Raw genomic sequence first — 12,643 nt, forward strand, 5'->3', positions numbered from 1 at the left:
TTCCCGACTCTTCGATTTTCGAGGTGTGATGCACACTCTCTACTCCCAAAAACCCATAATCAGTTTAAATCTGCGGATAATTAAAAACCAATAAAATTTCAAATTAACAAAAGTCCTCTTCATTACAAAATTCACAAAACTGATTAAGTTATAAATCTCCTTTCAACCCTCTTTAGTTATAAATACAACTGAAAATATAAAACAACATTTGTCTCAACTAAAAATCTATTACACCTTAACGGAAAACAAAACATACCCTGAATGCGACGCTAATGCAAACCACAAGCAGCAACCAACCTTCTTCAACATGAAACCTATCAAGACTTATCAACTATGTTTATATAATGAACACACCCGATAAGCAAACATACAAATCGGGTCAGCATTATAAACAATGCTGGTGTGAGTAGCTCTAAAATACAACATATACTTATACATACACATATAAAATCCATAAGGCAGTTAGTTCCTCCACCGAGGCGCCTTAACTTCCAACAACTAATACGGCTTTCTTAACTACAATAAGTAAGGCAGGTAGTTCCTCCACTGAGGCGCCTTAACTTCCTACTAACCACACAACAAACCATACGCATAATAAAAAGGCATTTAGTTTCTCCACGAGGTGCCTTAGGTTCTAACTAAACTAATAACCAGCCAAGCATATTCTATACTTACCGCATTTCATGCTCAATTACAGAGTGGGTCGTCTCTGCCCAAGTAATTAGTTTTACCCACACTTCTACAAAACCATATACAATCATCTATTTAAAGATACATCATTAACCAAGACATTACCATAATTATATTAATTAAAGCTTTCTTTGTGTGTCCCTAAAATCACGTTGTATCTATGTCTTACATAGTTTCCCTGGCTACCACAATCGCTTTCCAACGCCGAATATGTACATCCACATGCCTCCCCTCACATAATGAACCACTCCGTGCGTAACTATCCTGAGCGAGATGCCGCACACCAGGTAACCCTCACACGAAAGCCATTATGCAAGTACTGCCACTATTCGGCATAAAATATCGTGCATCTCGTTCTAATTTTGCGAATGGAATAATCAAGCCACCATTCGGCTACGCCATAGGGGCCAATCACATTACTTATGCCAGAAGGGCCATTCAGATTCACTGAAACGCCCGAAGGGCCAATCATATCACATACGCCTATTTCAAGGGCCAAATCACATGAGTTGTGGTAGCTAGGTTCTAGGATTTTCGTTACCTAATTTATTCAAGTGTCATACATTTATATCTCAAAATAATTCTTATTCTATCTCATGGCAGTATACTTAATTGTACTGAAGCTCAACGTTTCTCGTTATAATATAATCCACTTTATCACGTGCCAATACTATTCATTGCACGATATCCAAATATCTCTATATCAAATCTCGAAATTTATTATTTCAGGTGCCAATTATATATTGCACTATACCATATGGAATATCTCAAGCCTTCATAAATACTACAATTCATTTAAGTAGCAACTCATAATGTAATCAATCCTATAACGTATTCGTTCAATATATTTATGTGAACTCAATTTCCCATCAAAGGCACGCATAATTATTCAAGTTCAAATCACAAGTCAGGTCAAACTGATCAACCATCAAAAAGCCCAAAACTAAAGTCTATGAATCTAAGTCCATGTGTAGTTTAATTCTCATAGAAACGTATATATCTAAGTCTTATAAGAGTTCCCCTCTTGTTACGTGCCAATATTTATATGTTTTACACATTACTCACGTCAAATCTTAATTAGATAATGACTAACAAAATTATACCCTTTTCGACAATATTTTATTACTACATTTGTCCATATTCTTAAATATGTGAAAAACTGGAAAAAAAAGTCAACGGTTAATGTCAAAGTCAACCTATAATTGTCAAAGTCAAACTGTCGTTTCCATGTTCAACAGTTCATGGCTAAGGTCATAGTTTATGTCATGGCTAAGGTAAAGGTGCATGGCTCATGGGCTCATGGCTAAAGTCATGGTTCGGACCCAACTAGCCAAGCCTATGACTTAACCAAAGGTTCAAATAATGTTAGTTGGATCCAACATAAAAACCAAACTAGAAACCGGCCCAACAATAGATTTAGCCCAACTAGAAATATCTAGAGGGAACAGATCCACTTAAAACAATAATGGTCCAGCCCACAAAAATAAAAGAGAACCAGTTCATGTACACAAAAATTAGAACAGGCCCCAACCAAAAAGATTAATATCGGCCCATCACTAAACAAAATAGAATCGGGCCGAACAACTAAAATAGAATTGGGCCTAAACAAAACTGACCCACTTGGTCCTAACCCAAGCCCAAGCCCAAGTCCAACCAAGTCGTCTTCTCCATCAGCTCACCAACAGCCTCCACTGCGAATTCCGGCCACCACCAGCCACCACTCGTTAGCCACCCTCATCCCAGCGGTTTTAACCTCATGAAAAAACCCCATCCACCGATACCATCATAACCCGATTCCCCTTACCTTCAAACTCAACCACCGACCGCCATTAACGCACCTCCGGAGCTTCAGTAGCACCGTTAACAGCCCACACACACCCCCTACACTACCCCATCACCAACAATCCCTTTCCAATACACAACCCCAAAACCCACCAACCAACAACAAAGTTTTTTTAAATAAAATTGGCGATTTCTTGTCGGCCGCCATTAACGATTTCTTCGAGCTTTGGCAGCCCCTTTCCAGCACCCATTCCATTGACAATAACCAAACTTCAATCCCTTACTACCACCAATCTTCAATCAACAAATTATAACACAATAACAGTTCACGCATAAATTTTTACTGGCGATTTCTTACTGTTGGACTCGCAACGTCGCCATTGACGACTCCTTCTGAGTTCCAACAGTTAAATCCAGAGTTTCAAGGATTTAGTGAATAACTATACTACCATCTACCCTAGCCAGTCCAAATATTTCACAGGAGGAGCAAAATAACGAAAATAGGGGAAAACAGAAACTGAGCGAGAACCACAACTCTATCAGTAAAGCTTTTGTGAAATCGATTTAAAAAAATAATATAATTACTCACCTTAATTAACAACTCGACGAACCCCTCCTAATCCGAATCGTTGCGCTCCAACGCTCTAGCCAACGAGCTTTTATCTCCGCCTCCATTTTTATTTTATTTTTATCTCCAAACCCTATTCTCTAGAAAAATATGAATATATACTCGGGTTTGAAACATAAGCCCAACATAGACTCGGGCCCAGAAATCAGGCCCACATATTCCAAATCCAATCCAACGAATTTTAAATAAATAAATAAATACGTATTTTAAATACCGGCGTTACAGCTATACACATCTCAAAAGAATCTCGTCCCGAGATTCGGAAATAAAGTAATTTATACGAACAAATAACGTTGGTATTAATTATTTCTAACTAATTTCAGAATATATGTCTTCATGCCATTACAAAATCTATTACAGTTTAACTGTCTATATTAAAACAAATTATACTGTCACTTAAACACCAGATAATATATCATTTCTCATTAGCATACAGTTTCTTGACATGTAGCAACCTCTACGAAAAATTAATATTCTACTTAACTAATCAGTAATATGGGGTAAGTTCATCCCTGCATAAAACATTATGGAGTCTTTCATTATCATGCACCAAAGAAAAATTAGTGCCCAGATACACTTAAAATAAAAATCGCTCATGTCATTAATATTATAATAAAACTTTATATTTATTTTAGTCATGCTATCAGAAACCCTTTTATTTTATTATTTTATTGTATCTACAAATATTATTTACTTGCATTGTTAAACAAATTATTAAGGAACTCTAACTCAACTTCATACAACTATGATTCATCAACACGAGAGGAAGATAAACAATCAAATCTATAATACTCTCATTTCAGCAAAACAAAAATAAATCATATATAGCTATAGAAATCAGAAATATTAAATTTAGAAACTATCAAATCCTAATTCAGAATGCAACTGGATCAAATATAACACGTATTCGAAAAATAATTTTTCATATTCATCTATCAAAATCATATAGACTGAAACAAAACAATTAAGAAGAATACCCGATATTCATTGCTATTATTATTATTACTAATTATTTAAAACAGTGAAAAGATTCAAAAATTTATCTCCATATACAATGACAATTAAAATAAGACTTGCTACCGTACAACACGAATTTTAAAAAATTAAGATAATACAAACCCACTTCTAATATATCACCCACAACAAATTATATTCTCAATATAGTATTTATGAACAATAAATCAAGGCATATGTTTTAAGAATACTCGAATATGCAAAAAAAAAAATCAATGTGAAACGAATGTAACAATAATAATCCATCATGTCATAATTTATAGGCACGAAACACACTTATAAAACAAAAATAAAAAAAATCCATTTGATGTTGTAATAAGATCCACATTATATTAAGATATCATTCACAGAACTTCCAATATGGTTTATGACCACCGATTACCATAACTATTTTAATTAATCATTAATAACGTGACCTTAGAAAAACAATTGTACACATGTCATGTTGGCAGAACAATATTATCATCATATACACACGGTAATAGTTTATCTATATACAATAATATAAGAAAGCGTGTATACGCAAGTATACACATCTCAAAAGAAAAACACGTATATTTTAATTTATTTTTCTTTCTATTTCTAACTAATCACATCTAACAAATTAATCTCTTATACTTTAAAACATTATTCATTCATTAAAGTGTACGAGTGAGGCGAGATAGTTCCTCCAACACCGAGGCAATTAGTTTCTTACTTAGTACGTCACAAAGTCATCAGTTAAAGCAGCTCATTCAATATAGATAAAATATCTTCTTGTTTCTTAAATAATAACATAACACTCAAATACAAAGTTCACAGACATGTGGTCGTACTTATCCCATACTCCATGTGAAAATGAACACCAACAATTAAACAACATTATAAATTAAACAACCTTATAGTAGCACACCTCATTTTGATCAAATCCTTAATAATTAACATATTACACATATAACCACTCCTCATATGATAAGGAAAAATAAAAGCATTTCATATGCACTCCACAAGAGTAACTAATATAAATATACACATTACACATATAAACAAATCACGAAAAATATTGACTCTCTTTATTTCTGTATCTTTTTTCTTTTCTTTGTAAAAATAAAACGACTAGCGGAAATAGTTTTGAAAATATTACTTTTTAAACACTACCCATAAACTACGATCCGAGAATCACTTAGACTCACCTAAGTCTAAGCTAACCAAATGCTCCGATACCAAACTGTCACACCCCAAATTTCGACAGAATTCGGAAAAACAATATTTTTTCCTGACTCTTTGATTTTCGAGGTGTGATGCACTCTCTACTCCCAAAAACCCATAATCAGTTTAAATACGCGGATAATTAAAAACCAATAAAAATTTCAAATTAACAAAAGTTCTCTTCATTACAAAAATTCACAAAACTGATTAAGTTATAAATCTCATTTCAACCCTCTTTAGTTATAAATACAACTGAAAATATAAAACAACATTTGTCTCAACTAAAAATCTATTACACCTTAAGGGAAAACAAAACATATCCTGAATGCGATGCTAATGCAAACCACAAGCAGTAACCAACCTTCTTCAACATGAAACTTGTCAAGACTTATCAACTATGTTCATTTAATAAACACACCCGATAAACAAACATGCAAATCGGGTCAGCATTATAAACAATGCTGGTGTGAGTAGCTCTAAAATACAACATATACTTATACATATACATACACAATCCATAAGGCAGTTAGTTCTTCCACCGAGGCGCCTAACTTCCAACAACTAATACGATATTCTTAACTACAATAAGTAAGGTAGGTAGTTCCTCCACTGAGGCGCCTTAACTTCCCACTAACCACACAACAAACCATACGCATAATAAAAAGGCATTTAGTTCCTCCACGAGGCGCCTTAGGTTCTAACTAAACTAATAACCAGCCAATCATATTCTATACTTACCGCATTTCATGCTCAATTACAGAGTGGGTCATCTCTGCCCAAGTAATTAGTTTTACCCACATTTCTGCAAAACCATATACAATCATCTATCTACAGATACATCATTAACCAACACATTACCATAATTATATTAATTAAGACTTTCTTTGCGTGTCCCTAAAATCACATCGTATCTATGTCTTACCAAGTTTTCCTGGCTACCACAATCGCTTCCCAACGCCGAACATGTACATCCACATGCCTCCCCTCACATAATGAACCACTCCGTGCGTAACTATCCTGAGCGAGATGCCGCACACCAGGTAACCCTCACACGAAAGCCATTATGCAAGTACTGCCACTATTCGGCATAAAATATCGTGCATCTCGTTCTAATTTTGAGAACGGAATAATCAAGCCACCATTCGGCTATGTCAGAGGGGCCAATCACATTACTTACGCCAGAAGGGCCATTCAGATTCACTGAAATGCCCGAAGGGCCAATCATATCACATATGCCCATCACAAGGGCCAAATCACATGAGTTGTGGTAGCTAGGTTCTAGGATTTTCGTTACGTAATTTATTCAAGTGTCATACATTTATATCTCAGAATAATTCTTATTCTATCTCATACCAGTATACTTAATTGTCCTGAAGCTCAACGTTTTTCGTTATAATACAATTCACATTATCACGTGCCAATACTATTTATTGCACGATATCCAAATATCTCGAAACTTATTATTTCAGGTGCCAATTATATATTGCACTACACCATATGGAATATCTCAAGCCTTCATAAATACTACAATTCATTTAAGTAGCAACTCATAATAGTAATCAATCCTGTAACGTATTCGTTCAATATATTTATGTGAACTCAATTCCCCATCAAAGGCACGCATAATTATTCAAGTTCAAATCACAAGTCAGGTCAAACTGATCAACCATTAAAACCCCAAAACTAAAGTCCATGAATCTAAGACCCTGTGTAGTTTAATTATCATAGAAACGTATATATCTAAGTCTTATAAACGTTCCCCTCTTGTTACGTGCCAATATTTATATGCTTTACACATTACTCACATCAAATCTTAATTAGATAATGACCAACAAAATTATACCCTTTTCGACAATATTTTATTACTACATTTGTCCATATTCTTAAATATGTGAAAAACTAGAAAAAAAAAAGTCAACGGTCAATGTCAAAGTCAACCTATCATTGTTAAAGTCAAACTGTCGTTTCCATGTTCAACAGTTCATGGTCATAGCCATGGTTAAGTTCATGGCTAAGGTCATAGTTCATGTCATGGTTAGGGTAAAGGTGCATGGCTCATGGGCTCATGCCTAAAGTCATGGTTAAGGCCATGGTTCGGACCCAACTAGCCAAGCCTATGACTTAACCAAAGGTTCAAATAATGTTAGCCGGATCCAACATAAAAACCAAACTAGAAACCGGCCCAACAATAGATTTAGCCCAACTAGAAATATCTAGAGGGAACAATCCACTTAAAACAATAATGACCCAACCCACAAAAATAAAAGAGAACCAGTCCATATACACAAAAATTAGAACAGGCCCCAACCAAAAAGATTAATATCGGCCCATCACTAAACAAAATAGAATCGAGCCCAACAACTAAAATAGAATCGGGCCCAAACAAAACCGACTCACTTGGTCCCAACCCAAGTCCAAGCCCAAGTCCAACCAAGTCGTCTTCTCCATCAGCTCACCAGCAGCCTCCACTGCGAATTCCGGCCACCACCAGCCACCACTCGTTAGCCACCCTCATCCCAGCGGTTTTAACCTCATGAAAAAACCCCATCCACCGATACCATCATAACCCGATTCCCCTTACCTTCAAACTCAACCACCGACCGCCATTAATGCACCTTCGGAGCTTCAGTAGCACCATTAATAGCCCACACACACCCCTTACACTACCCCATCACCAACTTTCCAATACACAACCCCAAAACCCACCAACCAACAACAAAGTTTTTTTAAATAAAACTGGTGATTTCTTGTCGGCCGCCATTAACGATTTCTTCGAGCTTTGGCAGCCCCTTTCCAACACCCATTCCATTGACATTAACCAAACTTCAATCCCTTATTACCACCAATCTTCAATCAACAAATTATAACACAATAACAGTTCACGCATAAATTTTTACTGGCGATTTCTTACTGTTGGACTCGCGACTCCGCCATTGATGACTCCTTCTGAGTTCCAACAGTTAAATCCAGAGTTTCAAGGATTTAGTGAATAACTATACTACCATCTACCCTAACCAGTCCAAATATTTCACAGGAGGAGCAAAATAACGAAAATAGGGGAAAATAGAAACTGAGCGAGAACCACAACTCTAACAGTAAAGCTTTTGTGAAATCGATTTAAAAAAATAATATAATTACTCACCTTAATTAACAACTCGACGAATCCCTCCTAATCCGAATCGTTGCGCTCCAACGCTCTAGCCAACTAGCTTTTATCTCCGCCTCCATTTTTATTTTATTTTTATCTCCAAACCCTATTCTCTAGAAAAATATGAATATATACTCGGGTTTGAAACCTAAGCCTAACACATACTTGGGCCCAGAAATCAGGCCCACATATTCCAAATCTAATCCAGCGAATTTTAAATAAATAAATAAATAAATAAATCGTTATTTTAAATACGGGCGTTACACTAAGGTCTGGGGAATGTCATATAGCATACGTCCCTCAGCTAAAACAAGGAAGACGTCACCAACGACGTTATTTGTAGAAGAAAACCGCCATTCCCCTAAGATATTCAACATGATAAAGAACATGATAGTGCCTACGTTAAGGGACATGCTACCAAGGGTTACGTTATATTGCCCTTGGTCCTCTACACGAAAAAACCCCCGCCCCATAAGTCTCTTGGAAATATTCATAGTTATATAGGTATATATTATCAGACATATAGCCCTATGAGTTTTGGGGAGCAGGCATAGCCATTCCAACAACAAAGGTTACCAAAAACTTGCTGAAATCCATTGTCTTATCATTAATGGTGACAGAGAACACTTGTTCCCCATCTGGTACATAAAAGAGCTTACAATTATCATAGAAATAAGCAGTAAGTTTAGGAGAATAAGAGTCATCAGCACTTACCAGTAGATTCTGCCATCTTGACTGCATAATCTCGTCACAGAACCAGTATCCATAGGTGTCACGCTCGAGCAATTCTTCAAAGGACTACTCCAGTATGATTTGAGGAGATTTTATAGCAAAGAAATACACTACTGAGCTCCTGGAAGTGACTGCGGAAAACCCCAGAAAACAGAACTGGAGGTGTGTTGAAGTCCGGGTGCGGTCATGCTCAGAATGGCCTATGGAAGAGGGCGTGTGCGCTCAATTATGACAAAGGAAAAATTCTGCGATCCAGGACTTTGGGTGCGGGCGCACTCTGTTATAAAGCAAAAGAGAGGGTGTGCGCGCTCCGAGTACTGCCTGTGGTATGAATTGAGATGTGAAATTGAGAGGTGCGGTGTGAAGTATATGGTGTGCCATGTATTTATAGAGCACTAGTTTCTTAAACAAAGGTCCTCACGGTTCCCTAATTGATGAGGAAAGAGATGGAATAAGAAAAGGCTTCTATAAATCAAATAGAAACAGCTAAGAGCACATGCTCAGTCACAATTCTATATGGTTTTAATAGCCTATCCAAATAGCAATCCCAATGTCTTTAACCCTTGAGATTGCACCAAACAAAAATAGCTAATTCTAGCTACACCACATTAGCAACATGCTCACATAAACTATATTCTTAAAACCTTGCAATAAGACTTTCCAAAAACATGTGGATATGGTAACCTACAATGCTAAACAATTAATGCCACCCCTAAACAAGTCGGAAAGGTGGGATTCATAAAAAATAGATAGTGTGCTCAGACAAAAATTAAACTAACTTTAAATGCAAATAATAACCACTTACATCATCCAATATTAACTACTTAACTAAATAACTGGGAATCAAATTCTACTAAAACAGAAAAAATAAAATAAAAATCAACATAATAAAATGAAACTAGCCACGAGATGAGGAAGGGCCAATAATAGAAACTTGAGTGATCAAGAATGGAAAGACCAAACACCCCACCCCCAAACAGCTTTTTTGAAAACATGGTTTAGAAATTTGTTTTAAAACGTGGGTCTTTTATAGTCAGATTCCTGAGACTTACTAGACTAAAACATGTATTAACATGCAGTTTTTCATATATCAACAATCTAAAGAGTTGCGGGTCTGTCCATAAATAATTAAGACAGAATGCAAACCCAAACAAAATTAGGCACCAAGATTTCCTATGATGTGGCGTAGCAGAATGAGAGTGAATACTGATGGATCTAAAACCTAACCTAGCATGCAATTTCTTCTTTTTCCTCTAACGAAAGGGTGACCAAGTGAATGATCGTGAAAAAATGAATGGTTGTGGAAGATATGTGGCATATGGATAAGTTTTAGAAGGAAGGAATGGAAAAAATGATAATGTGGGTTTAACACAAAACTCATTGGTGGCGTGGGTTAGTATAATCATATATCTGAAAATGAAAGGGTCGAGTGGCTTGTCCTTGGATAATATTTTCATACTAGGAGGGTTTAGATAATCATGAAGCACAGGAGAAGTAAGAGGGTCAAGTGCAAACTCAAGGTTTCTTTGAAAAGGTGGAAGGTGGAGAATATTAGTGATGGAAGATGAATGAGGGACATTATGATGTGAGGTGGGTGAATGGATGTTGATAGGGGGGGACTCGCGAGGTGGCAAGGAAGAGTTGCAAAAGAGGCAAAGAAAATCTTCCTCGATTTTATCTACGTCCAGGGAGTCATCGTCGAAATCGGAAGTTCCGAAGGAAAGGAATTGGTGCATCTGATTCTCAGGAAATGTTTTGTTGAAATAATCTTGAGCTATGCTATCGATCATGATAACTTCTCTATCGATAGTCGTATCAGGTAATTGTTGCATCATTTTGAAAACATTTACCTCAACAGAAAGATGGCAAAATGACATGGACATCGAACCATCGTAGCAGTTTATGAGCGCATTGGCAGTTGCCAAGAAGGGATGCCCTAAGATGATAGGAACAGAGTCGTTAGCGACTTCTGTGTCGAGGATAACGAAGTCGGTTGGATAGTAAAAATCTTGAACTTTAATGAGCATGTTTTCAACAGCACCCTTAGGATACTTAATAGAACGCCCAGCGCGCTAATTGCAACATCATTTTAGTTGGTTGCATCTCGTGTAGACCTATTTGTTTATATAGATAATAAGGGAGTAAGTTAACACTCGCCCCCAGGTCTAATAGAGCAGTTGTCGTGTCGGTATCCCCTAAGGTACATTGTACAGTAGGACGACCAGGGTCCTTGTACTTAACGATTCCATTATGTTCAGATAGAGTGGGAAACTGTTTAGTTAAAAAGGCATCTCTTGGAATGTTTGTTCTCCGCCTAGTAGTGCACAACTCTTTTAGAAACTTAGCATGTTGTGGTAATTTTTTAATAGCTTCAAGAAAAGGTAGGTTTATCGTTAGATTTTTAAAAACTTCCCTAATCTCGTAAAAATTTGTATCCTTGTTTAACATGGCTAGTCTATGGGGAAACGGTGGTTTCTCTCTATATTTAGCATATGGATCAATAGGATGTTTAACCTTGGCTGCTTTTTTCTTGGGTTGTGGTTTAACTGGTACCTCTATAGGGGTAGGATCTTCAGTTTCTATTTTAGTATCTAGTACATTTTCATTTGTAATGACCACTGGTGGTGTAACAATGGGCATTGTTACGGGGTTATCAACCACTTTGCCAGAACGGAGAGTGGTGATGACGTTTAACTCACCTACATTTAAATTTTCATTACTAGTATTACCGATTACTTCAAAGGCTGTGTTTGGCATTTTAGGATTTGGTATAGCTTGACCTTGAAACATAATTTTTGGTTGGGTTTTCTCTTGGGTTAACTGTTGTATGGATTGTTGAATCTGTTGTAGAATCTGTTGTTGAGCTTGCATGTAGGCATGGAAATGATCCGGTTGTGGATGTGTAGTGGTCACAGATGGTGTGACAAGAACTATCTCACGTTAATTATTAACGGGTGGGTTGTGATAGTTGTTATTAACAGGGACGATACCTCTATTATTATTATTATAATTATTGTAATTATTATAATTACCTTGTCCTTGTACTTGTCTTGGTTGAGCTGGGTTGTAGTTGTTTGCTGGCCTAACATTTTGATTATTAAATCCCGGAGGTGTAACAGGTGATTATTACGCCAACTAAAGTTGGGGTTTTGTCTCCAAGGTACGTTAGGAATAGGAAGGCTATTGACGGAGCAAACATTATCCGGCTGTGATAGTGGTTGTGATAGTTGTTCATAGACAAGAGGACAATAGGAGTCGGTATGCTCAAGGCTGCAATAGAAATTACATGGAAGAGAGTTGATGTTCATGACAGGAGTAGGCTTATGTTGAATAGAAATGGCGTCGAGCTTTTTTGTGAGAGATTCGATTAGAGTTCTAAGCCTACTCACCCGTAGTTGTTTATAAAGGTAAAATGGGAGTAAGTTAACACTCACCCGTAGATCTAGAAGAGTAGTTGTTGT

This window comes from Coptis chinensis, chromosome 4, assembly GCF_015680905.1.
Source record: "Coptis chinensis isolate HL-2020 chromosome 4, ASM1568090v1, whole genome shotgun sequence".
NCBI classification, from domain to species: Eukaryota; Viridiplantae; Streptophyta; class Magnoliopsida; order Ranunculales; family Ranunculaceae; genus Coptis; species Coptis chinensis.